Source organism: Cinclus cinclus, chromosome 1, assembly GCF_963662255.1.
Source record: "Cinclus cinclus chromosome 1, bCinCin1.1, whole genome shotgun sequence".
Taxonomy (NCBI): domain Eukaryota; kingdom Metazoa; phylum Chordata; class Aves; order Passeriformes; family Cinclidae; genus Cinclus; species Cinclus cinclus.
The window spans coordinates 45834328-45861222 of NC_085046.1; the positions used below are offsets into that span (position 1 = coordinate 45834328).

The 26895-nt window shown below is 40.7% G+C and overlaps 1 protein-coding gene across 1 annotated transcript in view; it reads left to right on the plus strand.

The window, feature by feature from the left end:
* The window catches only part of BMPER (BMP binding endothelial regulator), a 149741-nt gene that overhangs the window by 37304 nt on the left and 85542 nt on the right, over positions 1-26895 (plus strand). The gene's annotated exons all lie outside the window — the stretch shown is intronic.

The following is a 26895-nucleotide window of genomic DNA, read 5'->3' on the forward strand; positions in this document are numbered from 1 at the left end:
TTCAAATCTCTGGTTTTGTTGCAATTTGTGGGCCAGTTATCAGCTGAATATATAGGCTCTACATTTCAGTAGAATGCCAAGAAATTAGTCAGTATAGAGTTCTCCTGCATCATTAGAATAAAATTAAAAATGGAGGAGAGAAAGATAGACTTCAAAAATTAATGTACCTTTACACATATACACATATTTAATGAAGATGCTGCAGAGCACTTGAACTGTTCTGTGAGGAAAAAAACCCTGGTAATCGGCAAAATTAATTGACACTAAGTCATTACTGCTCCTGTGGAGATTAGGGTGCTCAGGTAATTAAAAAAAAGTTTTAATCCTTTAATAATGAAAACATGCCATCATACATGTCATAGTGACATATACCCTGGGCTCCTGCTGTGCTGAATGCCTTCAGTCCCAGGCTGAGAACTCCCTCTGCACTTGGTGAATCCCCCTCACACTTCAGCTGTAAAGCAGTATCTTTTCACTCTTGCTTTCCTTAGTTTATGCTCCTCAGGGGAAAGCAGGTCTGTAGGGCTGAGAAGTCTGTGGAGACCTGCTTGAATCTTTTTGGGTTCTGCTTTGCTCTTTCTTAAGTACTGTATAGATATTGCCTATTGCCCAGTTATTGTTTTGACAATGTCTCCTTGATCAACTTTTCTTTGTCCTCTGACTATCAAAAGCTTCTGTGTTGAGAAGAGCATTTGATGTGGGAGACATCTGGGGAGAGCTGTGTGAAGAAATAAAGGAATAAAAGGTCATACCTGAAGGTCTGGCCTTGAAATTTACCAGTCTCAGCTGTGTTAGGGAAGGAACTGCATCAACTATTGAGAGTAAGAAACTTAAAGCCACTCAACCATCCCTTCCAAGAAAAACAGCATGATTGTTTTGGATGTTAATGACATCTGTATAAAACGTCCAGCTCTCAGGCTGAATCTTTCTGACAGCTAAAGAAGCGTCATCTATGTGTAAGCCACAGCAGACCTCCCTTCCCTCTCCCTGCAGAACCCTTTTTACCTTCTTGCCATTTCCCCCCAGAACTGGAACCCATGCTAATTCCTATGTTATTTAAATTTGAAGTAAATAGAGGGGGCATCCTCAGGACTGTGATAGCAGTTTGCTGCCTGCTTTGCATCCATTCCCTTTTGGGAATGGTCCTCAGTGAATCTCTTAATTAAGCAGTTGGTGGATAATTTATCTTATTTGAAAATACCTATTTAGTAATGCAAAGTGATGGAAACAGGCTTGTGTGTGATGTGGTGTAATTTGTGCAAGCTTTAACAGATGGAGGGAAGCTCTTCAACCCAAGTTAGATTTCTTCTGGGATTTCAGTCTTTTGTGGAAACGGCATAGGAAGAAGCACAAACTACTATAATATTGCTAAGGTATTTTGGGGATGCATATATAAGGATTCCAGCTACTCTCACTTCAGGGTGAATTCTGCATTTTCTTGGGAGCAAGCTCTTCAACTCATGGATGATTCTGGACTCCACAGGCATCAGAGTCCCAGGGGTAGTTCAAACTTGGGACTACAAGATGCCATTGAACAGGAAGAAAGTAAAGAGGGATGGCTGTGCTTTGTTTTCCTGGAGAGATGTAAGTTTGATCTGCACTCACTAAATGCATTAAAATGAGGAATTACTTAAATAAAGTATTTTTATTGTTGCAAAATGAGGCACCCAGCAGTAAGTACACATCTTCAGGTCTGGACTGCGGGAACACATTTTTTGTCAGCACTTTCATAGTTCAGGTTTTTGGTATTATTGGTTCCAAATGGTGCCCACTAGATACTATGGAACTCCCAAAGAATGTGAAATGGCTGGGGTTTTTTTATTTGTTTTTAAAACATTCTGTAAATGAGGACAAAGCTGGGATCTTGGGATTTGGAGGTCCCCATCTTGGTGGAGCAGGCTGGCCAGTTGCAGGGCTTCCTATGTGTTCCATGGCCCCGAAGGACAGAGAAAGCAATGGCAGGGTGCTCAACTCATTATTACGGATCCGGTTTAACACCACTTGTGATGCCTAGCTATTGTCTACTGAAAACCACTTCTAACTCACCAAACTCATTTCACTGAGGTCAGCAAAACAATCCATTGACTAGTAACTTTTGGGTTGTTACCGAGCCAGGCTGTGCTCGAAGCAGCAAGGTGGAGATGAAAGGCCCTGTATTCCATTACCTCTTTACTAAGTGAGCTGCTCCTTGGGGCGACTAAGATTTCTTGATGAAAATGAGAATGTATCACCTCTCACTCAATGCATATTGCCTGTCAGGGGTGAACGAGCTGGCTTTAAATGACTAAGTTTCTCTGGGGAGAGGCATTTGTGTAGAAAAGGTGAATGGGATAATAGGGATCTTCTCACACCCCAGCTGAAACCCAGCTCTCTTGCAATAATTCATCTGTCTGGCCTGTTCCTGCTTTTTGTGATAGGCCAGTGGCCTATTCTAGAGGAACCCTGGCTGTTTTCCCTACCATAAGCACCTACTTAAATGAAAGACTGGCTTCTTTAATCAAGTGTTATTTCTCAGATACTTTTATGAGGTCGAGAGTATGTTTCTGCTTGCACAGTAAGAACACTTGGCTTACATGTTTCCTTTCCTACAGTCTGCATTAAAATAGTCAGACTGTGATTATCGTAAATGTTTTCATTTTCTCCTTTGATGTAGCACGTTTGGGGAAAAAAAAAATAGTGGAGGGAGAAGGAGACAGAGCCAGGGAGGGAGGAGAGGAGGTTTGGCAGGAAAGTGACTTTTGTGAGAGCGGTAACCATGGAGAAGCTTATCTTTAGGTGGTAGTATCCAAACTCATAAGTAGCCCCTTTTGACTCCTTTGAGCGCTGTTACCCAGACCGTGGGCGCTGCGTGTTCCGGCATGTGAGGCATGCGGCTGTGCGAGGCACCGCCACGCTGGGAGCGCGCAGCCCTACGGAGACGCCGCAGCCCCGGGCCAGCCTTGCTCTACACCCCTGCGGGGAGAAGGGAAGCAGACCTGCTTGGGAAATGGAGGCTGGGTTATGACATTTCTGGTGTGGTTGAGAGCTGGGAGTGGGAAAGGTTGCGCTGTCTGTCCTGCAAAGAGACGTCCCAGGAACGACCATCAGCAGCGTTGTTCAGTGTGTTTGATCCCCAGAGAGCACCGTTTCACAAAAGCAAAGCTGTCTCTTCTTAGTTGCTCTTCCAAAATGATTTGGAACAAATAAAATCCAAATATCTGGAGGCAGAGTACAGGGATTGGAGGGTCTTGGAGAGCTGAGTCAAAAAGGAGCCTCTGGTCGATCTCCTTTGTGTCATCCAGGGCTTTTAAACCACTGCTCAGAGAGTTTCAAGATGTGCCCAGCTTCTCCTGAAGGTGCATTTGTGGGTGTGTGCGTGCAGAAAATGTCTTGTCACTTATATACCTGAGTGCTAGGATAAAAATACTGAATAATAAAAGTTTTGCACAAAGAAAAGGAAATCACATCAGCAAAATCTGTTTCTGAATCAATGAGTAACAGACATTTCAACTGTGGTAAATAATGCAAAATTAGGTATGTAAGTGTTTTGGATGCTGAGGGTGGAATTTAATCTTGCCTAGCTACAGCTATTCAGAAGTAATGTGTCTGATCTGAACTACTTATCTGGGGTCGTCTTCCGTTAATTCAGAGAAAGAGAGGTAGGATGGATTACTCTCTGCAGATGCTTATCTTCCTCCACTAACTAGAGGGGGAGCGTACCCAGCTCCTGGTCTGAGAGATGGCTGAAGATAGACAAGACCGATCCTCCCCCTGCAGGATCCACCCAGCTGGGTAATTAAGTACCCTGATACTGCTTTAAAGACTTGGCTTTAACCAGTGTTGGGAGCTGCTGGAATACAATTCCCACCACAAAAGACAGTGGAGGAGGTACGCCAGTTTACTGGGAAACTCAGGGGAATGAACAATTAACTGTATCCTCAGTGAAGGCTGAGGATAATTCAAATTCAAATTTCCATCCTTAGTGCAGTGCCAAATGCTGATCTTCCCAAATTTCTATGTACTTCGGCTGCTTTGATCCACCTCCAAACTGCAGCAGACCCTGTCTGCCCTTACTCTGGGGATAAGAAACAGAGACAAGGAGCTGTAGTGAGGAGTGAAAAAGCAGAGTTGGTCTTCTGGTAGGAGCAGTGTTCACATCTTCAAGGTTAGTGACATTAGTAAAGTGGTTGGTTCACGGCCGATAAATGGAGACCAGGGAGTGCTCAGAAATGTGATGTGGAGGTTTGGTCACTGTCTCTCTGGGAACACCCCATAATTTTGTCTGCAGATTTTTTGCAAAGCTAGAGTTTGGCTCTGCCAGTGGCCTAATAGAAAAACAGTCCTGCAGGTAGGTGAAATGTGGTTGCAGAGGTAGGTGTGGAAGAGCAAGGACTTGGTATGTGCTGAACTTCAGCGAGAAAAATAATGCAGCATGGAGACATAAGCATTTTCCTGTTATTTATATTTTCTTTAGCTGATTTTCTTCAGGCTTCAAAAAGTATACCTACTTTCAGGGGGATTTTACACTATCTTGGCTGTGTCTACAATATTAAATTCCTTTTATTTTGGAAATAATGTTTACACTGCTTTTTAAACATTGTTTAAAAAATTTGGACATTTAAAAAGAAAAGTTTAAAAATGGTGTGTTTTTCTTTTATCAACATGCATAGCCATTTAAAATATTTTTTCTGATTTCTCTCAAAAAACATGTCTCTGAGGAAATGTTAAAGAATAAATAAGAGTCAAGAAGTCAAGTTAAAAATAAAAACTATTCACAGTTTTTCTGAAATAGAAGTAAACTGGCATAGCAGGGCAAGTGGGCGTGATTCAGTGTAGTTATTCAGTGTAAATAATTTTTATTCATAAGCACTTCAGATCTTAGAATTTGGGAACCATTTTTCTGTGTCAAGATCTCATTTCCTCTCTCTGCGGATGTTTGGCTTTCATCCTACATCTCTCCTAGCTGCAGATCTTGCTAGCTCACCTCCTCAGTGTGTTCCCAGCTAAGGCTGCAGAAACCCTTCATCATACTTTTAATTTTGGTGAGGATCAAATGAGTCTTTCTATGCAGTGAGAGATTGTGCCCTGTTTGGGTGCATTCCCAAGGGAATAGAGGGATTGAGCAGCACCCTGAAGGTCTAGATTACTCTTTAAGGATCATGGGCTCAGGATACACAGCCTCTTTCTCATATCCCTTCCTCCCTTGGAGCCTTTTTTCTTACCCCTCTTACTCTTCAGGGTTCAGCTCAAATTTGCCTTCCATGTTCCAACATGGTCCCTGTTCCTCTGGCTGTGTAGTCAGAGGAGTCTGCCTGCAGCTGTTCTTCCTTGTCCATCGTTTCATATGGGTAGCCCTATCCAGTTTTTCTGCATTTCTATATATCAGTATTTCTGAGATGGCATGCATCCAGCAGTAAAAGATGAGTGCCTGTTGTGCTTTATATTTTAAGGACATGTATTCTGTCCCTGAGAGAAAAAGATGTGGAAAAAGAATGTGAAGAAATATGAAAACATGATTTAGCAGATTTCTGTGGGGAATTTTTCCTGTTGGGAGGGTAGAAATGCTGAGGAATTGGAGGAAGGTGCTCAACCCTTATATGGTTCTTGTTTAGACAGAGACTGTCTTTCCATTTTTTTGATCAAAGATGGTATTGTGATAATGAATGAATGAAATGATACTAGAAGCCAGGAAGGACTTAAAACTTCTTGGGTACTAAATGAATGCTGATTAACAATACTCCTGAAATTGAAATTGCAGAACAGAGAAGAAGTGTCCAGGACTTTAAAGGAAATAAATATATAAAGCAGGGTGGATTTTGCATTCCTAAAGCACATAAAGAAAACAATAATACACGCTGACCACTTTTAAATGGTGATAATAAGGGCTTATACCATGAGTGCAGGTTGCTGTTGTTCCTGACAGAAAAGGAAGAGAGCTTATGCTGTCAGGTGTCTGTTCCCTGTTAAACTTTTCCCAGTTAACAGGCTGAGATTGATTATTCTTACTGACAAAGAAGAATTAACTACACTGAGCTTTAGCAATAAAGGAGAACTGTTAACAGGCAGCTTGTGATGAGGGGACTATTTTTAATTGGCACTGGGGTGCAATGAGGACTGCAAATATCTCTGCTGTAACTCACCCCTTGCAAAGGCAAGGATCTATCTTAGAGTAAAAACAAAGCAGTAAGATGGCTGCAAACAAAGAACCTGGTTAAAGTAAAGAAACAAACAAGCAAAAAAAGAACCTGTTGTCCATCAGGGGATGAAAGGGTTGCACGTGGTTCCAGAAGTGCCCAGTGAAGACAAAGGTTTTATGAGAGAGGTTGTAGCATTTCTTGTAAATTACTTGAAATGGGAATGTGTGTGGCATCTCATGGGAATGCTTGTGTGAAGAATTGATTTGGGTCTAAAAGATTCCCACAAATTGCAGTAAAAGCAATAGCTTGTCAATTAACAGGGCTTTTGTCTGCCAAACATTTTATGGAGAGTCCAAGACCCTTTTGGCTGGTGGCACAATGGAGGAAAAGCTGAAAAGAGTAGGAGTGGTTGCCTTTCATGTTTGTCATCCTTTCAGTTTAAATAAACTTGGATGTCAAGGTTTGGGGCTTGTTATCAGATAACAGTAGTTAATGATTTTAAACTTGCACACAGCCCTCTGTGTCCTTAGGCAAGATGGTTTAGTATATACAATCCTGGTAAATGAATGTATATGAGAGCTTAATTAACTGCACAACACCTACTTGTTTCCCCCTCTCTGATTTTCAAAAACAAAAACTAACATAAAAATAGTTTATTGGAGGCAATATATTGTTACATGTGGGCATTTAGATTTTATTGTAGCATCACAGAATGTTAAGGGGTTGGAATAGATCTTAAAGGTCATTTAGTCCCACTTCCCCTCCCACTAGACCAGGTTGCTCAAGACCTTATGCAAACTAGTTTTGAATGAAAATGAATATTAGCTCAGTTGTGGTTGTGGGTTTGATTCCTGTATGGGCTATTCACTTGAGAGCTGGACTTGATCCTTGTGTGTCCCTTCCAACTCAGAATATTCTGAAATTCTGTGGTTTTCTACCCTTCTTTCTGACGTTTGACCTTGTATTGCTTTGGATATTGAATTATTTTAGTTAATCATGTTATTGTTTTTGACATTGTTCATATTTAATATATTTTGTAGAAGATGTAAAGTGAAATTTGGGATTAGTAAGTTTGAATTGCTGTTGAGCTCTACTGTGGTTGCCAAATTCCATTTTGACTTACTATCACTCTGCCTAAATTATCCTTGCTCTTTCTACTGCATCCTACAGAATTGTTTTTGTTTTCTGTCCTTGAAGTATTTTGTGTTGATAAGGGGGTAAGTTTCCAACTCTAACTGATAAGCTTGTCTCCAGCTGGGATATGTGATGAATTAACATTTTAAAAAACAAACCAGTCATAGTGAAAGGATAGCTAAAGCTCCTTGGATTCCATCAACTTTTTAAATGTTAGCAGAAATACTTACTGTTTTTGCCTTATTTAATGATTGGAGACAAACACATTGGATGGTCAAGAGGAGTAAAATGATACCCAGCAAATTATTTTCAGGATTGTGACAGGCTGTAACTTTTTCACAGAGTGCATCCTGTTAGGCTGAGAGCAGAATCGACAGAATAACTCTTTGGTTGTCAAAATAGACATGGGAAACAAACAAACAAACAAACAAACAAACAAAAAGAGTGCTTTGAGACCTGACAGTGATTTAAACCCTCTGGTTTAATCTGTCAGAAATAGAATGTGACTAAGTGCCAAACTATCAACATCCTTGGCGCTCTGCTGTGGATACATCAACATGAAGCAAAGTTGCAGAAATCCTTGCAGGCAGCAAAGGGTCAGGAGTGGGATATAAACACCCAGCTTCCGGTGTGGGTGGCTGAATATAAAAGGTGATGCCTTAGAAATGCTTGCCAACTCTAGCCACAGAAATTGCCTGAATGTCTTAGCTTTCTTTCAGGAAGTTCCATTCCCACGGTACCTAAACTTCTGTCCCAAACATGACTAGAACACCATTAAACTTAACAACTCCAAGGTTCATTGAAAACCCCAGAAGTTTTCAGCTCTCTGCCAGAAGCTTTGTAATGAAGCATCAAGATTTTCTACAGAAAGCAGATATGTGTGTGTGCATGTGCTGTGTTTTTTATTATTATTTTAAGTGGAGTTACTGGCATTACTTGCTATTTTGTGCTAAAATCATTGGCATGGAAATTTCTTTATTACCCCTACTTGAGAGTAGATGCAATTGAAAGACCAGATTTCCAGCACTCAGATCTCACGTTTGAAGCATTGGAGCCCAAAAAGATTTGAGTAGCTTGAGTGCTTTGTATGGTTCCTTTTCCCTTTTTTCTTTTCCTTCTCCAGAACACAGCACCAGGAATTTTCTAAGAGTAGGACAGAAGCTAATGTGCCTTTGCAAATAGATTCTTTCTTCACAGGAAAAAACAGAGCCAGTCTCAAGTCTGAGAGCATAACAATGATGAGAGTCTTGTTCCTTTTACTATCCTCTGCCTTGTACCCAGATATTCCATATGCTCAACAAAAATTTGAAAATGAGTTAATGCATGTGAAAATAATTAACTGCAAGAAGTGTAAGGATTTTCTGCTTTTCAGTGCTCAGTCTGTTCTCTGCCCTGTCTCCTAGGGGCAGCATAACTTTCCTTCTCCTGAATGCAGCTGAATAGCAATCCTTCCTAGCACTCTCAATTGCTGATGTACTATTTATTCTTTCATCAGCCAGCTGAACTGTCCATCTCACTGTCTTTGTAGGTCAGTTTTTTAAATTCCCAAAGGTTCCTGCAATTACTATTCCTCCCCATAAACATTCCCCCCCTAAAATCTAGGTTTTTTTAGTGCTGCGTTTAAGCAAGTATGTGTATGTCTGGGATGATGCAGGGAGGGAAAATCCTATGTTTATTATATCTTCTACTCTCCACTGCTTTTTGTAGGTGACAGGTACATGCATAATCTCTTATGAGTAGTACTTGCACAGCATCTGCTACTGTGAGTTTGTCTTTTTGTGAGCATGATTCTAACTTTGTGAGCATTTTACAAAGTAGCTAAGTGGAAATAGGGCCCATAAAAGTTGACACCTGGTGAAAACCAAGCCTGGGAGGCATTTTTTTTCCTGTGGTGGTGCTGCATTCCTTGTGGTCTGCAGTAATAGCTCTGCGTCCTGGAGTATGGGCTGTGGGGTTTTACTCCATGTCCAAATTGCCATTGCACAAAGCTTTAGCATTTTTGGTGTTTGGAGGACACATTTTTGCTTCCTGAGTAACACATTTGCTGTCATTCTCCTGAGAACAGTATTTTGCAGTGTTTTTCTGAGTTGTATAAGAGGCTAATAAGGATAATATTAATATATCTAAAGGTACTTTTAATGTGACCAAAGTTCCAAACAGAAAGGATGTTCACTTCTCAGTATGTAACAAGATTTAGAGGAAGGGAGCCAAGTCATGCCTAGGGAATAATTTTGTCCTTCATGATGTGGTGGTTGCAAAATAATGTGTGAAGTACACAGTGCTCTAAGGGAGCAAGCAGGGCTCAAACTGGCTGGCACCCTGGAGCTGATACAGAAGGCAAAGGTGCTAGCTTGCCTATGAAAACCCAGGGGTATTCAGACAGTACAGAGATTAAAATCTGTCATTTCCAGCTCCCCACAAAATCCTTCATCTCTCCTTCATTTTGAACTCTAACTTTTTAAAATACTTACATTTATTAACGTGGGGAAGCATGCATAAAGTATATTCTGGAAGTGGGCAGATGAAAACAAAGGCAAAAAAGGAATTAATTTTTGATGTACAGGATTTATAAGGAATTTGTTCTCTTGCAAACAAAGTAAAACAGTCATGATGGGAGCAGGAGCTTTAAGTCAGTATCATAAAAATAATTCTGAAATCTCATTTGAGGTTCATATCAACTTTGGTCAGATAGCAGATTTCTACTAAAGATGAAACTTCCTGCAGAAGGAAAACTAAAATGAAACATAGCATACCACACATGCCTAGTCAGAATAGCTTGAAATATTCATATCTGGAATGCAAACAACCATATTTGTGGTTTGACTACAAAATAAATAACAATTTAATACTATTAATTAAAAATTATATAGCGCACAATCTCTGGGTAATGTATAGTATGAAATATACTAAATTTTGCTTCCCCATTTCCCCAGTGCTGAACAGGAATTTGGATGAAATTCAGTCCTCTAAAATAGCTTTCAAAATTACTGATTTAATAAATCAGAATCAATATGTTGAAAATGTGTAGGAGTTTGACAACTTGTATTCAACATCCATAATACCAGAATGAGGATATGTCAGATAATGAAATATTATCAAGATGTTTCTTTGCAGTCTGTTGACAGAAATGAAGTTGCTGGAATTTTTTTTATCATTTAAGTTTTTCAGCATTTCATTGCAGGAAGAATAGCAATGAAAAGAAACAGGATGGAAATTTTCAAACATGCGAACTTATGATGGTGCTTTTAGTTCTGAATTTGGCTCCAAAATATATATATATTCAAATAAGCCAGTGCTGAATTCCACCACCTCATTCTCAAGTGAGAAAGTCTCAATAGCACTGGCTTTTAAATGCTGGCACTTTGAGAAAAGTTTCTCCTAGTCCTTTTAAACCAAATTTCATTTAGACTCCATGTATCCTCCTTTTATCTGAATTAAACAGTGCCGAACTTAAGACGTTACAAATATTTAAAAGAATGTGGTTTTCCGTGATAAAATTGCGATAACTTTGTTTGTAAGAATGGAATCTGGGAGCTGGGTTGGATGGGATAAAAATGAAGAACCAGTTATGTCCACTGCATAATTTTATCACCTACGGCTAGTGCACTGTCAAAACAGCAGACTGCTGTCTTTGGAAATAACTGTGTGCTATCTCTAAATTTTGAAAAACAAACTGTTTTTATTATAATCCCACACAACCAACGATTTCCTGGTTTAATTAGGTTCATTTAAGTGGTGCTAACTCACAGACAGATTAAGTCCTGCATTTGTAACTTACTGTTTTGATACTCAAGAGCAAATACTGGCAGGCTTTACCTTAACATCCCGCATAAAGGCTTGGAGGCCAAATGGAAAGTTTCATCTAAATGGATTGTTTTGCCATATGGAGTAAAAGGGATATGAATGGGGGGGGGGTGGGTGGGGGGCTGGGGAGAGGGGGAGTGGTGGTCTTGGGGAGAGAAGGCATTTAAAAAATTTCATTCTTTCGTTCTTGTTCTTTTGTTCATTCTTTTGTTCTCTTGTTCTTTCTTGGAACACCGTCAGTGGCATGGAAAACCCGGAGTGTGCGTGGGTCCCTCTGTCTGCGCGTGTCCGTGCTTATCTGTCTTGTACTTGCGTGCCCACGCGTGAACGTATTTGTGCGAGACCATGCACTTGTGTGCACGACCCTCGGTGCCCTTGGCCGCGTATCCCCAGGGGTCCCATGTTTCTGGATCTTTGTATCCCGTGGGATCTCCGTGTCCCCTCGTGTCCCGCGCCCCTCGGTGAAAGGTGAGCGTTCCCGCCCCGCCGCCAGGCGGCGCTGCCGGGCGCGTTCCCGCCGGGCGCGCGGGGTTTCGGCGCTGTTGCCCAGCGCCACCTGGCGGCCGCGGGAGGACCGAGTAAGTCCTCCGCAGTCCCGGCGAGTTTCCAGGGGGCCACCTCAAAAAAACAACGTGGAAACCTGCTTGTGATGGCAGATTTTGTGAATAAAACCATAAAGTGAGAAGGCAGTCAGAGAGGTGAAGCCTGTTGGGTGAAAAGTGACTTGTTAAGATGGATGATGTTGATCCTACGGGGACTTGTCAGGGTCACCTGCTGAGTCTGGGTGGCTCAGCCCGAGACAGGGCAAACATTGCACCAAGGTGTGCCCGAGATCCATAACCAAATAGCAGGGAGACAGCAGTCAGGGGAAACAGACACCAAATTATCCCCCTGGGCCTGGTGGAGCTGCTCAGGGGGGCCCTGGGCCATCCATGCGGGGAGTAGAGACATTGAGCCTGACCTTCCACCCAGCCTGGCCCAGGGGTGCTTGCCTTTGCCAGCAGCACAGAGAGCTGCAGAAGGGGATATTTGATGCAGTGTGATAAAGAAGGAGTAAGTTACCTTTGTGACAATAACTTCCCAGTAGATACGCACTGTGAAGTGCTACTACAGCCTGATGGGATGCCCTTGAGTTCAACAGCTCTTAAGTAGAAAAACTATGACTAACTGGGCAATTAGCAACAGATATTTAATATGAACTATATTCAGAGATTCCAGAAGCTCTGTTTCTATCTGCATTGAAGCCCTTATTTAAATGTAATTCTCTAGAACCTGAAAGTACTTGACCCTTTTTTTCCTGCATGAGCTGACTTCCCAGCTGGTGGTGTTCATGTGTATTTGTGCTAGTGAGACCTTTTACAAGTGCTCCTGTTCTCTGCTTTTGCCTCCCCATCATTATTTATCTGGTAAAGAAACTCATGTCAGCAGGGTAAAGTTGTTTGATTTGATTTCTGGTGACAGCTCAGTTTTTGAAAGAAACTTTTGCATATACAGATTGATTAAAAACTGGCAATACTGGAATAACAGGCATGGTTATTGGTAATTAAAACTTACGATTTTTTTGTTTTCAGCCTGATTAAAATTACAGGAGAATATAAAGGAATGAAATCTGAACAGTTGTGCTCTGCTGGGGAGATAGGCAGTATTGGGTTGGAGTCTGGTCAGCTGCTAGTGCTAAATTGGAGTTGTTATTTAATATCAGAATGAAGATAAGTAAAATCACAATGTGTAAAGAGCTCTGGAATGCCTTTCCACATGTGCAGACTCCCAAGGGGCAGCTGCAGCCTCTCTGCATCCTTGCAACAATTAACAGAATGCAATAGCTTTGCCTGCAGGGTTACCCACACTTGACATCCCTTCTCTTGGGCTAATTTGATGGGTAAGGTGTGCCCACGAAGGGAAGCAAGCTGATGAGTGGGTTACTGGGAATAGGGCTTGACTTAGGAGTTGGTGGCTGGTCAGTGGGTGGGTCAGCTGGGCTGTGTTCACACTACCAGTGAAGTCACCATCTAGGGGACAAATTTAAACTACAACCTTAAACTCGATAATACTTCCATTTTTGCAAGGCTGGGAAGGATTTAAGGGGCTGGAGGCATTTGTAACCACCTGGAAAACATAAAATGGTTTCTTGGAGATGGGCCTTCCTCTTTTAGACATAAGGGGAAGCAGTGCCAGAAGGCACTTACTCTTGTTCTTCTCTCAGGTGAGTTAGCAGAAATATCCACCCAATTAAGTAAGTAGTTAGGAGTGCCTGTCCAAAGTACTGTTCTAATTTAGAAGGAGAAGTAGTCTGTGCCCTAGTAATTCCCATTCACATTTTGTTTCCCTCATCTCTGAAGTGAAGGGCCTGGGGATGGTGTAGCAGACATGTGGAATAAAATGTTGACTTTTTTTTCCTTTTTCACCTTCATTTCTCTCCTTTTCACTCTGGTAGAGAATGCCTTGGTAATCTTAGGAAGAAGCATCCACATGAATTTCTCCAGAGGCAGGTCTGGCTGCCACATGCTTGACTTTTCACAGGGAGACAAAACGGTTGCTTATTTTGAGCCATCACCTACTCACTCACAATTGAATATTTAAAAAAAATATTTTGGCTACTTAGCCAGTGTCTTTGTGTTCACTAGCACTCCTACGGACACCTTCTATTGTGCCTGCTGCTACAATAACCTGTTTAGGTGCTTTGTATATCTGCTTTTTCAGACATAAGGATCAACAGATTGAGACAGAAGAATGGTTCATCTGGGCATATATCTTGTCTCCTGCAGTTCCTATAAGGAGGTGTTAATTTAATATTCCTCCTAACACAATATATGAAGTTTTAAAACAGTTTCTTCAGTCGTCTGTAAGAGATGCTGAGGCCAGGAAATGTGGTGATTAAAAAGCATAGTAAAACTATCAATTACAAAACCTTGGGTAGGCCAGGTTGACTTATCCCTGAAGCATTACAAAGAGCCCCATCATGCAGTTAGCAGAAATCAGAGGGTCAAAGGCATTTTGGGTTGGATATAGTTAGAAGAAATGCCACAGGTTTGGCTTTAGGCCATCTCACTCCTCTGAGAGAGCACAGTGGAAGGTAGAGAAGGCCAGTGCAGTCTCATGCAGCAGAAGCTACAGGCTCTCTTCAGGATGCAGAGGGACACTGGCTTGATTTAGAAGTAGAAAAGGTGCCTGAAGTGTTAGGGCAGATGAACAATGTAATTTGTTATTTACTAAATATTTAATCATGCATTTGGGTTATATATTTTTTTTTTGCTCCACTCCTGCTGTAACCTGTTCTTTCAGTGCACACACTCAACCCTTGTTTTCTCTTGCTGGTAAAGTTGCTTCTGACTGATGTGGCACATATTTACTGTACAGTGGTGTCCCTTCAACTGGGATATTATGATGCTCTTAATAATTACCAGCTTTCCAATGGGCTACTGAGGTGTAGCCAGGGCATGGTGGTAAGCTCCTTCCTGAGTCACTTACAGAGATGACATTTCAAGAACGAGGAGAGGAAGAAGTGTCTTCCAGTAACTAGCACTAACTGAGAAAACTGTGGCATATGGCATGATTTGAAAAGCACTTATGCTTTTAGAGAACGTGACATACAGATGTTGGATTAGCATTAAATAGCTACAAATAAAAACTGGATAAACATGACAAGTTCTGGGAGCTTGCATCCTGTGAGCAGAGCATTATCTCATGTGGAAGGAGCAGGATGAAAAGTTCTTTATGAGCTTTGAGTTTAGCTGTGGGTGATGGAGTACATTATTTGTAGCTTTTACAAATGGGATAAATGATTTTCTGTTACTTCAGTGATACTTTTAATGATGAAAAATTTTGGGAAGTGGGGAAGGTCCGTGACTTGACTCAGCTACAGCTCTATCCTTGGACTGGTAACATTTCTGGGGAAAATGGGCATTTGGCCAGCCAAGCTTAAGTATGAGCTCACCTTCCACTGGGACTGCCTGTCCTGCTTTCTTGAAAAGCATCTGTATGAAGTACTTATTCATAGTGCTCTTTCCTTGGTTGTGGCTTGTCCTGTTGGAGACAAAAAAGGAAGTTTGATCTGGCTTCACACCTTATCCTTTCTCCCCACATGAAGGCAGGCAAAGAACCAGCAGGAGAGCAGCAAAATACATTTCAAGCTGGAACATTTTATCTCTATGCATTTTCCCAGGAAGTGTGGCTTTTCCCTTTTCTTGCACAGTATTTTCATGGTACTCAGTGTGGTCCATTCATCTGATATCCTTGAGAACTGTCAAAAATAGAACACTCATGTGAGTTGCGGCATTTATTTACCTTCCCCTGAAACATGGAAAATTCTCAAAACACAGGAAATGTATTAGAAGAATGAATCATTATACTGAGGATTTTTGGTGAAAGAATGGTTACTTTCCCCTGCTGCAGTTCCTCCTGCAATTCAGACCATTAGGAACAGTAGCAGAGGTGTATTTAGCCAAGCATGGAAAAAACAGCACAAATGTGCTCATCTTTCTCTGTTGGTAGAAAGCACATAATTTCTGTGTAATTTGCAATGGTGGAAAGGTAACTGAGAGATGTCCCAAGCTATGTGGTACTGAGCTGGAGGGGAGGCAGGAGATGAACAGGCAGAAGTGCATTTACTTGGGAAGCTGAATGCGATTTGATAGAAGTCATAGTGAAGCAGCCAGAGAGAGAAGTGGCTTCTTATGTTCTCAAGTAGGAATTCCCTCCCCAGACTCAGATGTCTGAAAACTTTGTTGGCTAATGAGAGCAAGAGACTTTCTTTTTGATGTCATGAGACTAGGAGAGCCTAAATACATCACTAGTAGAAATGTATGAGTTGGAATAAAATAAGAATTAATTGCACCTTGGAGCAAAATAAACTACTGTGAGACACAGGCGGTCTTAGTGATTATTTCATGCTGGGTGAAGCCAGCAGTGCCTGGGAGGCATTGGAATGGGGTATTTTACAGGCCAGAAAGGTTCATGATAAGCACTAGGTGGTGTTTCTCTTCCACCTGACACTACTCTTTCTGGAACATGGTTTGCATTCTCTGATGGGATTGACATGACACTCAAGATCTGCTCTAGGACTTTGAATATCCAAATACTAGAATTATAATTGTGTCTTAACCAACATCCTTCAATTGTGGTAGTGCTTCCCTCTGCATGATGCAGGGTGTATGTGACATGGTTATCTGTGTCTAAGGGGCTTCCAGATCTTCCACAGTGCTTCAGAGCGGGCCCCAGACAGTTTGGAAACAATGGCTTTGGCTGTGCATGAGACAGCTGATTGATAACTTATTTAATTACTGCATGGAAAACAACTTTAAGCTTTAAGAACCAAGCCAGGTGTTATCTTCTTTAGGAAAGAAGTAGTTTGAGGTAATCACATTGTTATTATCCAACATATATGCAGTACTGGTCATGCTGAAAAGTCATACAGAATATTCTCCTAGGTCTTGTTTCCTCTCAGGTTCTTTTCTGGCTCATTCACAAGAAACTTGTAATAAAAATAATTGTGCTTGAAGCTGCAATATACTCAAGTTAGCTGTTGATATATAAAGGAATCTAGCCATGGTAACACAAACCATTGCATGGGCTAATTTACACTGTGGACAAACTTGACTGTGGCGAAGGTACTTAGTGAGGGAGCAGATACTTGTATAGTATGCAGATGAGCCTGTGGGAGAGCATTTTTCTTTGTGAAAGGAGACCTGGGCAAATGACACATGTTCACTTTGCCAGCAGCTGTGCTGGTTAAAATGTAACCATCCCCAGATGCTTGATATTCCCATTTTGCATGTGTTTCTGTCTCCTGAGTTCTGCCAGTGGAAGTGAGCCAGAAAGCACTTGCTAAACAGGCAAAATCAGCTGCATAAGCTCAAGCAGCTGGTATTGGTGTCTTGAGATAACCTGACCACCTTTTTCTGAAGCTGTTAGACTTGGCAATCCTCCAAGTACAGGAGAGCCTCCAGCTGGCAATGTTAAGATCTGGAAGGCAACCATCAGCTGGTGGTCTTAGAATCACAGCTGAAACCCTTATTCTTGTGTTGGTCAGGAATGAGGTAAATGTTTTATACCCTCTTCATGGACCTTACATTTTTGAATTGGTGGAGGTTTTGTTCAGGTAATGAATCTCACACAGGGCTTCTCCAATTTATTTCCTGATTTTAGGTCTGTCTGTAAGTTTAAAATTCAGTTCTTTACTTCCATCACTCAAAGCAAAACTGAAAGGAGAATCCTAAGCTGGGCCAGCACTGAGTGTGGAAGACTTTGTAGTGATGGGGCCTTGGAGAGGCTGAATTTTTCTTGCAGTGTTTGACATTATGAATTCTTACCTGAGTGAAACATGATCCAAACTCACCTACACCCAGCCTCCCCTCCAGCAGAGTGGATTGGTGGCTCCTGGAAGAGTGGGCAGAAAGTTGACAGCTCATGGTTCATCACTGTGGGCATTTGGAATTTCTCAATAGAATTCTGCTGTGTACAGGGAAAGTGTTTTTCTAACTAAACTTAAGAGATTCTGGCCACCTCTCTGAAGCTGTCTACCCATCCTGCCTAACTTGACTCCTGGGGAACAAGCAGCTGAGTGAAAGTAAACAAGGTCTGTTGTGGCATCAGAGAGAGAGGGCTAAGCTGGGGCTGGCTCCAGCACAGAGAGGAAAGAGGTGAGCATTATGGCATTATAATTGGTGCTAAAGTCGTGTAAAGCAGGAAAAAAGGAAGAAAAAAGAAGTGTAATTCAGACCTGTCTTGATTTAATGAGATTCTTATGGAATGGAGGAGTCTGTTAGAATTTGCCAGAATAAAAGCAAAGGGGGGAAAAACGGAAAAAGCACAGTTACCAAGTTAGAAGTGTGTGTAACAATTGCATGAGAAGTCCAGAGTTTGCCTCAGATGCAATAATGGCCTCATTCTGTAGAGTGATAATGTGACTGATTATTCTTCCTTGCTTCCTCTTAGAAAGAAGGGAGGAAAAAGAAAAAGAGAGAATAGCAATACATCTCCTGTTTCTAATGCTGATATGCAATCTAAAGGGATTTGAGCCAACTTGGAGTGCTCTTTGAAACCAGCACTAAAATTAATTAGTAACATTTGAGAGGGCTACAGATAGGAGGGTTAATACAGAGAAGATTTCATTTAGTTTTGAAGAGGAGCCCTTCCTAAACAAGTGTTTCACATTTGGGTAGAGGATGAAATTGCTAAATAATCCCTTTCTCTGTACATCTATTTTGGTTGCTCCCAATTGTTTGAAACAGAAGTGAGTTGAGGGCAAAGGTCTCGCAAATTGTAGTGCTGTTATGTAGAGCAATGCATGTTCTTCTGTGACTTCACTTTAATGAAAATTCTCTTGCTTCTGGTACATACACTTACATAAATGACATGGAAAGAATAGACAGGGATGTTTGAGGGATGTTTCCGGTAGGAATTTTGCTTCATCCTTATTTTGCTGTTTCTTCTTCCTTTATGTGTAAGGAATAAGCTGTGTCATGCCTGTGCCAAATCAAGAGCACTATATTGCCTATTCAAGGACACGTCTCTTGCTTATGCAGCCTCAAGAACACCTGGGACACAGTGGACACCCTTCCTTGAAAAACAGAGTAATTTCTAAATAGATTTTGGGTTGTTTTTCCTCTTTGCATAGGTCTTAATTAGTGCTGGGGAAGACAGTTTCTGCTTACAAATTACCATCTGAACAACCTTATTGCATTATTTTTACAGCGGCCTTGGGAGAAATGGAGGTCTCAAAGTTGAAAATTACCTTTTTGTCTAATCCTGTTTTCTCAATACTAACCAGGGTTTGCAAGTGCGCGGGATTTGGCAGAGCTGCGCTCACACTTACAAAATGGTCAAACAGACCTTTTTCTGCAATCTGAAAAAGCATGAGAGAAAAAACATTTTCTCCTAAAGAAATCATAAAGATATCTTGAAAATAAAGTCTCTGCAGTCTTTGAACTGCAAAAAAAAAAAAAAAAGATCTTGCTAATCAGACTTCTCTGGTGTTACTGAAAAAATACAAACCTAATGTCAGTTAGAATAACTTTTTTTTTACATTATATCCATGGTCATAAATAAGAGTTCAGGAATATTAAACATAGCCAGTGGAAAAAGTGCTTTTCATCCATAGAAAATAAGAAAATAGAAAGCCCTTAGCAAAGGCTGCTGTAGAATCAGTTTAATTTGGACACAGAATTGCAGAGACCTCATGCAGACCTTACTTGGCAACTCTTACTTTCTTCAATCTTCTGTTTCTATCATTACTATTTTTAGCCCCATCTGTAAAAATATGTTTTTGCCAAGGAGCAAAGGCAGGATAAATTGCAGAAAACTTGTAAGCAAACATGGAGACCAAAAAGCTTACAGGACAGTCCCAGTTGCAGTTTTATTAAGTTGCTTTTCATTTGTTCCTTGGCTTGGTGTTACCTATTTAGATCATAAGGCTGCCCAGGGAAGAACTTGGTCTTTAAGGTTTGCTTATGCTTACAGTCTGCAGCACATTGTTTGTACTTCTGTAAATAAATTACTTACAGGAGAAGTTACAGGAGAAGATCTGCACTGCCCCACTGCAAGGAAAACTGGGAATATTTTAAGTAATCTAGTAATAGCACTTTGTACAATGTGCCCCTATAATGGATGTGGGCAGCCTCATGTTCTCAGCTCATGGTCTGCTCTTTCTGAGATGTATTGCTTGGCACACTGCCATGCTGAGAGGTCAGTGTGGCCTGCAGGCAATCCAGAAGCAATGTCTCATCTCTGGCTAGCTCAAATTGTTGAATTATAGAGATTTGTCAGTACCTTTCTCTGCAACAATGCTGGAGAGGTCTTACTGTAACTGAAATGTTTAGGATAACAACCTGAGCATCGTCTGAATAAAATATAGCTGGCTGTGGAGAGCAGTTACCAGCTGGAAACAGCTTTTGGTTATTCAACAGAGGCATTTTATGTGCATCTGAATAGAGCACCTGGCTGCCTGCTGTTGTGCCAGGAAGGTATCGATCTTCAGTAGTAAACCCTTTATCATGTCCGCAAGTGCTATGAGAATGTCTTGGATAATCACTGGGGATGATGTGGTATGGGTTAGTGACATGTAGATGGATTTTGCCCAGAGGGATTTTTTAGCATGCCTGGTCGATTCTTTCAGGAGCTCTAATTTGTTCCAACTGGTCACTAATTGTAAGATGGCTTATCATGAGCTGCTGAGGGTTAGCAGACACCTTCTAATTACTGTTTGTTCATATGTCTGTTCATGGTTTGATTGTACAGAATTATCCTTGAGTGATGTTTTCTGTTGGAATGCATTTCTTTGTGAGGCAATGTGAGTACTGCAGAGCTCTTCAGTGATGTAGGAAGTGTTATTTGTGCATTTGTAGGGAGTAAGGTATGGGGCTTCATCTGCTGTATCTGCTAATGGTACTATGTAAATGATTAAAAGAATAACAATTACTGTACTAAATACATGCAAATGAATTAAAAAATGGTATCTGGGTGGGCCAGAAGGCTGGACTCCTTCAATTCAGTAGAAAATTTAGCTGTGTGGAGTTTTTTTTTTGTTGTATTTTAGTTTGTTTTGCCCTGTTTTTTTTTTTTTTTAATAACTTTTAATATCCAGTAACTCCAGGAGCTACATAGAGTATTTTTGTACTGCATCTTTGTAACTTTAGCAAATACTGATTCACAGAAATGGAATAGTCAGGTGGGAAATTCCTGTCAGGAAAGTGCAAGCCTTCCTCATTTCATGGGGAATGGGCAGTGGAAAATGCTCTTTATGTCTAATCGGACCTAACACGTGTAGCACCAGTGACATGCTTATAGAAGTGTCAGGCCTTGGGACCAGTAATTTACACCCATGTTTTCAGATTCTCTGTACAAAAAATAAGAAACTCTTGCTGTGGATGAAAAATGATGTGTGAATCTGTAAGACTAGGCTGAAAAGAAGCAGATGCTGACATTTCTAGAATTAATATTTTTGCTTTAAAGATGCATCTCTTATCAGTCTCCACTTTAAAAGAGTAGAGGAGCACTTATCTAAAAAAACATGGCAGCTGTTTCTTATGATGGGTCTGTTTTTTAAATAGTAAGAGAATGTACCATTTTCAAAGGTATAGTGGAATTAATATTAATATACAATGATAGTTTGGTGTGTGTAGCTATTCTCTGCTGTAGAATACTTTCAAATGACACTTTTTCTCATAATCAGAGAACCACCCTGCATGAATAGAGGGAAAGTTAATAACTGAAAGTGTGTGCAACTGAGAGCACTGCAAATGCTGAAAACTTGCTGAGAATTCTGCATTGTAATCTTAGGAGCATGTTAAATAAAATTAAGAGTAGGGGAAAAAAAGTCAACAACTTTTGGAGAAGTAAATTATCAAAGCTCTCTGCTTAAGGACAATGGTTGCAATATAAATAATTCACATTTTTTTCAAATGTTGTAGCTTGGCCAATTCACATATATTTTTCTAGTACTTCAATGAATCCTAAATAAATAATAATGTATGTTTCTGTTTCCTGTGAGAGTCTTTAATGAGTTACTTTACACTGATTTTAAAATCATTTAACATCATTAGACAGGTACAAAGGAGAGTTAACATGGCCAAGGAGACACCTGCACTTATAACCAGATCCAGATTTTATTTGCTTGCTTATTATCTCTTTGAGGGAGTAATAATGGTTTTTGATGATGAGGCACTAAATCAAGTATAAGTTTGCACTATAATTTGCATTTCCAATTGCGTGTGATGTGACCCCATTTCTTAGTATTAATGTAAGTATTTCTGAAATTCAGAAGAAAGATCTTCCTGTGTGAGAAATCCCAGATGTGAAAAATTCTTCTTGGGGTACATGCCCCTTTCACATGCTTCTGGATACATACTCCTTCTTTCTAGAAAACCTCATGGTTCATATGGTTCTTTTCATTTTTGCCTGCTCTGTATTTCTATTTTGAAGTGCTCTGGTTAGCAGGACATTATTGGAAAGTAAAGTACAAGTGTTTCCACCTATTCTTTTTGAATGAAGTTGGCATGCGCTGTGGCCTTGCAAGGAATTTAGGTATGGCCATCTACTTTGGGAATGTCACATGAGCTTGGAGATAAATTCCAAGCTGGTTACCTTGCTGAAATGGGGCTGACCCAGACCAAGAAGAGCAGCAGGCCTTTATGCAAGAGCCAAAAGAGCCGGTCTGCTCAAAATATAGCCAAGTCTGGTGTGCTAGAAATGCCTAAATGGCACCATATTGCTGTAGAGGCTTCACCATACCTAAGGGGTAAGATTCTCTGTGAAAATTGCCATCTGGATATCAGCCTTTTACAGATGCTTTGCTGCCAATGAGAAGCTGTTAATTAGCAACAGGATCCCTTCCATAAAGCAATAGCAATAGCTAGATATGAACTTTACTGTGAAAAAACTGGAAACAAAGACTTGGAACGTCTGAATGTCTGTGTGCCATGGTGGGGTGTAAAGGAGGAATGGATTTCTTAGGGTTTCTTCCACCCTCTTCCCATGCATGTGCAGATTGTTTGCAAGCTAGGAATAAGAGGAAAAAAGCCCTGTTATTCTATCAGTCTTGCTAGCCACGATGGGAACTGCCAGCATTTGCTGCTGATACTTCTCTAAGTCATTACCCCTGGAGGAAGGAGGAAGTGGCAGAGTAACTCTGACTTGTAAATGATTCCTAATCAAAATTCTTCCCAAGGCTATTTGTGGAGAGCTGCAGATTTCTCAGCACCTCTTGCTCAGGCTTGTGTTTAAGACTAAAACATGTTACTTTACCTTGATCACAAACCAGAGTGTGCCCTACCCTGGAGTAGAGTCAAGTCACATCTTTAGGGATGTAGGTACTACAAAGCAGTGGAATGATGCATAGTGGTATTACAGAAGTTGCTGTAGATAGGTGCCACTGGTTGACAATGAGTCTAATCCTATACCACTTTAGGTAGTTTGAAGCTACCCCATGACTATTTCACTGTAGGAACAGTTTCATAACCTACTGGTTTCATAAAAGTAGCCTAGTTTTCCTAAAACTTTATTTTCCAAGAAATCCTCGGATTGAGCTGCAGTTTGCCACTTTCTCTTGCAGTTTACCTCTTTCTCACATAACACTTTCAGGTCTATATTTAACTCACTTAACCTAGGCTAAGTGCCTAGGACAAACAGGATCTCCTGTTAATGAAAACCTTTGATGGATGCATTAAGGTAGCAATGTGTATGTAATCCTGTATCTCCTGAGGTTACCTCACCAGTATACTTGGAGCATAACATTGAAGGAGTGTAGATGCGTGTATAAAGGTCCTGTAAAAAGCTAGAAGTAGTGTCCTTACTACTACTATGACAGTATGGTTTATTTTACCATGGATGTTCTACAGACACCAGTGTGCTTTATCATCAGATCTTGAGGCAAGGTCATCCAAAAACTGTAGAAATAACTGGTGAAGGATTAAGTCTCAACCTCCCCAGTACCTCACTGCCCTGAATCACAGAAGGTTATTTGTTCTCTTTTCTTGTGAATGGATCAGTGACTTGATGTGAACAATTCTGGTAGGTTTTGACCTAGTAACAAATTTTCAAAGTTAAGGTGTGTAGGTACCTCCTTCTAAATTGCGTGAATTTTGCTCTTCCAAGAATAAACCTAATTGGTTTTACTCATTTGCATCCCAAAACCTGAAGTTTGAAACCATTTGATGAAATGATGTTCATATTGTCTACAAGAAAGTATCTGCTGAATAGAAAGTCTTTACTTTGTATATAAATGCCAGATGTCAGAATTTGTGCATTTGGAGATTTAATTCACTCAAGTCTTGAAATTTATTCCTTCAGATAACTTAAGGGGAATTATTTAAAAATATTTGCTCTAGGGCAAAGCTGTGTGGATATATCTGTAAGTTTCTGGTGTGACCAAGTATTTTAAAGAATGATGATGAAGTGAGAGTCAGAATTGTCACCTTTCTCAGGGACACAATGGTACTAGTATTCTGTGTGTGTGAGAAACACACTGGGGACCCTGGAGGGATTTAATAACTGTATCTCTGTGGACAAACTGTTGAGAAGGAAAAGCTGCTCTCAGAAGGGAGGTCAGTACTGCACTGTAATGTGCGAGTTGGAAGTGGGGGTGAAGAGTGCTGTTGATAGTTGCCAAAGTGTGGGGTTTATAGGAGTACCACTTACTATAGGATGTAGTGAGAAAAGCTCATCAGGTACTATCACAAAGTTTATGCTCTAGAAAAAGAAGCCAAAAAAAGCAAGAAAACCCCAAACCTTTGTGCAAGTTTATCTTATGAAAAGCAAGTGATGTTAGTATAAATACATTGTGGCAGTGGCTATCATTTTGCAGGCATTGAGTGAGGACTTTGAAACGTTATACAAATGCACTGGTGGTGTATACACAACTGTACACCCACTGGACTGTGCTTCATGTGTTCTTGATGCCAATGAAAACAAAGCAGGCTCTAACCGATTCAGGGGAAAAGTCATGGCTGAGAGAAGCCAGGACCTGTTTTACAGAGCTACCGCTTTGCTTCTAATAACTGAAGTTAGGAAAGTCGCTTTGATTTAACCCTAACTTTCTTATTATCTGGGATAGGACATGGATAATCTGAAGAAGATTGTTAGTATTTTTAGTAGTTTTTCTGGCCACAGAGTTCCCATCTTATCATGTTTTATTGCAATTTTCCATAGAAACAGTTCTTTTTAGAAGAGAAACAATCATATGGCTCACAGCAAAGCTTCCATAGTCACTGGAGACATCTGGTGCAACAATTAAATTAATCATTAATAGCTGAACTCCATTCTGTAGTGGTGTGGCAGAATCGTTTCCTTGCCAATGTCTTTGCTTTCCATCTGCTGTCCCTACAAAGCTGCTGCTCTTTACCCACAAGGTGGTTAAAGTTTCTGCAGTGTGCAGCTGCCTTCCTGGTCCATTCCTGCCTAAGTGATTATTTTTCATTTTTCACCATTGCCTGTGCAACTTCTGTGACTTTTGCTTAAAGTGCTGTCATCCAAAGTGGACTGAAAATCAGTGGAAAGACCCCCATTGGGTTGTATGGCTTTTGGGGCAGTGCTTGCCTACATCCTATCTTGAAATCCACTTCTTCCACCTGGTGTATATATGCTAACCTCCAACTTTGGCTATGTTTGAGTGTGCCCTGTGCAGCAACTGTCAGGGAAATTAGAGGGGGAAGCATCGTTTGTGTAAAGATGTCTGGTTCATAAAAAACACCAAGGTATGTGGAGGATAGGGGCAGCGGTACCTGTGGTTGGGGCATTACTGTTTTGTAGCTGCCTATTAATAATGAGCTAATTTTTCATTTCAGAAAGCTAAAACCTTATGATATTATTACCTAGCATGAACTTTATAAGCCACAGTGACAGCAATCAGTTTAACAAGACCTGCACCAAGGAAGAATTTGATTAGTAAGTGAATGAAGTGGGAGCAAGGCATAGAGATGTAAAAGGATTCAGACTAGAGGAAAAACTGTATTTGAGAGGGCCAGCCATCTGCATGCTGAAAGCAAGAACTAACCTGCTGTATAGTACTAAAGCATTAAGTGTAGTTGGTAAATTTGAGAAAATTAAGGTAACTTTTTAGATAGTCTTTCACTGGGAAAAAAAAAAAGTGTTGATCTGTTGCTGGAAATAGTGCCTGGGATAATTAAACAGTCCATAAAGGTGCTTGTGGTGCAGTGTGAATCCAGCCCTCTCTGAATTTTTGAGAGATACTGTTGCTTCTATTTTGGCTTTTTTCCTTAACTCACTATCATCTAGCAGAAGAAGAAATAAATTACATTGTTGGAAGCTGTGCCTTCTGGATGAAACTTCAGAGACATTAAAAACCACCTAATGAAAGAGAGAATAATTTGTGGGATACATTACTTCTGCTTGCAGGAGAGATTTGTTGAGAGAAACAGATCTAACCCTGGAAAAAGCCTCAGCAGTTGAGTTGAACTATCCAGAAGGATCAATAAAATAATGGCTGTCACAGCAGAACAAATCCACGGGATGCATCTGAAAGCATCCAGCACTTAGGATGGTTGATGGCCAGTCTGGAACACAGGTATCATCAATATTTTTAGGTACTGGGAGTGAAAAACACAGCACAGGAACAGCATGAAGGAAAATGCCTCATCTCATGGGAAAAGCCCACCAAGTATAGAACACACACTTATGCACCACTGGTCCCTGTTAACCTAGGAATAGAGATTATGTTCCCAGAACACCAGAAGCAGCAAAGCTCTCTTTCTATAGATGTGTGGCACTTGGTCTGTCCTACCTGCAAAAACCTGGGTTTTTTTCAGTACCTCCATGACACTGAATGAAAGGCGGAAGGTCTGGGAGATGCTGGCTGAAAGGCCACCTGCTGCCTAACACTGTAGGATGCTTTCTGGAGTAGCTGCTAAGAAAGAAACTGGGGGCTTTCTACTCTCTACAGCAGTCTGGCTTTAAAAAAAAAAAAACTTGTAGGAACTTAATGTCCTTGAGATTCTACAGTCATTTTGATTTTTGCTCTTTTGTCTCTATATACCTTTTTTAGAGTAGTCCTTGATCATTTGTAGCTGGACCTGGTCAGTGATTCACCAACTACAGGTGTCCCTGGTTTCTGCCTGCATAAGCCTTCTTTCCTTAGGAAATCAGCCTGAAAGGGATGAAGTATGCACCACACTTAAACCTTACAGGACTTCCAAGAGAAAGGGGGTTATTTACAACATCACTTTCAACAGAGCCAAGAGCTCAGTGTGGAAGCCTTAGAAGGGAGAGGGCTGTTGGCTGTTGAGCTGTGTGACTTTGCCAGTAGGCTATTGAGTCAGCAAACAATTTGATTTCAGCTGGATTGTGAAGCCAGATGTAATAACATCCCAACAACACTTTTGCATAATGTTAT